This window comes from Elaeis guineensis, chromosome 8, assembly GCF_000442705.2.
Source record: "Elaeis guineensis isolate ETL-2024a chromosome 8, EG11, whole genome shotgun sequence".
Taxonomy (NCBI): Eukaryota; Viridiplantae; Streptophyta; class Magnoliopsida; order Arecales; family Arecaceae; genus Elaeis; species Elaeis guineensis.
The window spans coordinates 88992097-88994962 of record NC_026000.2 but is presented as its reverse complement, the minus strand read 5'-3'; the positions used below and the strand labels follow the sequence as shown (position 1 = coordinate 88994962).

General features: G+C 37.3%; 1 non-coding gene across 1 annotated transcript; it reads right to left on the bottom strand.

Annotated features, from left to right (window-relative positions):
- Positions 1–2458: 2458 nt before the first annotated feature.
- LOC140851409 (small nucleolar RNA R71) lies at positions 2459–2564 on the bottom strand. The gene has a single exon (XR_012134162.1). It is a non-coding gene; the product is annotated as a small nucleolar RNA R71 (small nucleolar RNA).
- Between the last annotated feature and the right edge of the window lie 302 nt (positions 2565–2866).

Genomic DNA, 2866 nt, shown 5'->3' with positions numbered 1-2866 from the left:
CTTCTTTTTATGTTTTTTAGGAAAGGGATCGCCGATACAAAGAGTCTGATTCGTAGATCAAAAAGACTCAAGTTTGAAGAAAATTGGACTTAAAATAAAATTAAAATAAAAGAAGGATGCATACGATATTATAGAAAATGAAGATACTATGCAAAGAACCAAAAAGGATATAGGCATCATTTTAAAGAAACAAAGTTTCCTTTTGTAATCAAAAAGCCTAACAGCTAATAGGCGTGCGGCAGAGCAAGCACGCGGCAGAGCAAGCGCGGGCGCGCGGCGGTGCGGGCGTGGGTGCGTGGCATGGCAGGTTTGCGGAGAGTTGTGCTGGCGGACACAGTGGCGAACAGACGCTCATTAAAGGAAAAAATATAATACTTGAAAATACTTCAAGAGGAAGAATTTGTATTTTCTTTATCTGCTTGTGATCTTTCCATCTTATCCATCCATCTTTTAGTCCTTAGTATTTTCTTTAGTCCCACATCTGAAAACTATGTAAAACTCATCCCTCCTAACACCTATAAAAAGGCTCTTGTACTCTCATTTGAGGATCATCCCAAAAATCCTTCTAGAGCCTTGCATAGAGGAAGAGAAAGGGACTACTTCTTGAGCAGCTAGGCTAGCAGTCTCGAGAGTGGAGAAGAAATTTTGTAACGACACAGAGTGGGTTTATTGTTCTAAACTTTCTTGTATTTTTTTATATGCAATAAAGATTATACTTTTTATTTAAATCATCATGAGTTCTTTATTTGCTCTCTTTCATATGCTTTTATTTATGCTTTTCTGTTAGATTAATATTGGGAACAACTTTTACTTTTCAGAGACGTGCCGTGATCTACGGATACGGGCCGTGTCGAGGAAAGAAGAGTTGTTTACCTAAAACTTTTCAGAGACGCACCGTGATCTACGGGTACGGAGTCTGTCGAGAAAAGATAGGTATTTTTTCTAAGATTAATCGCATCTATTTAATTAAAAAAAAAAGAGATACAACTCTACTAGTGCAAAATTAATTCAAAACTCTTGAGCTCTTTATTTTCTAATTACATCAATTTTAAGATAATTTATTTTCTAAATCAAAACAATGATTCTTTCTTTTATTTTGTAATCTCAACTTAGCCCAAGGTCCCTAAGGATGCGATCTCGACTCATCCTACCTACGTAGTGAGTAGAGTTATTTTTGGTGCTATCAACGACTGCGCATCAAATTTTGGCACTGTTGCCGAGGATCTTGGCACGGTTGAATAAAAAAAAAACCACTGACATTTCATAACACTTAACTAAAATGGCGTAACCTCAAATATAAAAATTTCTAACTTGATTGGACACATTGTTTCTTTGCATTGCATCTGCATAATTAACTTTAAGGGCGCAACCCAGTAACTAAGATAAGGTGGGGATTTGATCACCCTTCCTTGACCCACAAATCACTCCCTTGCATTTGCATAACCTAGACCTTAATCTAAAATTAATTAGACGTTGACCCCTAAGAATTTCGAGCTCATTAGGACAAGTGACCCTGAGAGTTCAACCAAGTTAGACTTGGTCAGCTAGCTGGTGTCTCGGCAAATGGTTTGCGAGATGACTGGGCCCGAAGGAAGGTATTTTTTAATTAGTTCCATTCGCTGACCTGGCCAATTTAATTGGTGTCTAAGGAAAGCAATGGGGGGACTCCCACCAACCTTACACTTATCTGGCCAGTTGGTTGGTCAAGTTTCGACTTGGGGGGCTTGAAGGCTAACTACAGTTAGGAGCTGTCTAAAACTATGGTAACTTTAGGATAGAGAGTCCACTGCGTGCTAACTTGATTGTAATTAAAATCTAACCACAACTAATTCTTCTATTAGTTTTAGGACTTCTTAGGATCTCTTCTTTAGAACTCTTTTCTCTCTTCTCTTCTCCTCTTAATAATATATATATATATATATATATATATATATATATAATCCTTAACAGACTAGGATAGTCCTACATAGACCTTTTAGTTGTATGTTAGGTCAACGATCACTAAAACCTGACTTGCAACCATTAGATGAAGAATTAGAAAAGACTCTTAGGACTATCTGAGTTAGAAACATGGCTGCACCTGGTGAGGCTAATCCTCCACGCTCATTGAGAGAATATTTCACTCCATCCTTGTATACCTACTCTCCATGCATTCAAGCACCTCCAGTAAAAGCTACCCAATATGAGATTAAGTCTAGCATTATTCAAATGTTGCCATCATTCTATGGACTTAGTAACGAGGACCCATACAAACACTTGGATGAATTTCTTGAAATTTGTTCCACAGTAAAAATTCAAAACTTCTTCGATGATGCCCTTAGGTTGAAACTGTTCTCTTTCTCACTTAAGGACAAAGTCAAGCATTGTTTAAACTCCTTAGACTCTATAACCATTTCAACTTGGGATCATCTTCAGAGAGAATTTCTCAAGAAATACTTTCCAATTGGAAAAACAAATCAAATTAGAAAAGCTATCACTAGTTTTTCCCAATTGGAGGGTGAAGTTTTTCATGAGACATGAGAAAGGTTAAGGGACCTCATTCATAAATGTCCACATCATGCTATCCCTAAATGGCAACTTTGTCAGTGTTTTTATGATGGTCTATCAGAGAAACACCAACAAATGGTTGATGCATCATGTGGTGGGACGTTCATGCTAAAGAGTGAGGATGAAGCCTGGCAGCTCTTTGAAATACTTAGTGAGAATTTTCTACATCATATGTCTGCCACCTCTAGAGAACAACCCATGCTTCAACAAAAAAAAAAGTGAAATTTATCAGATTGGAAACGTCATAGATATCCACAGTAAGGTAGATGAACTGTCCCAAAAATTAGACCGTCTTCTAAATACTGGACAATCCCTAATT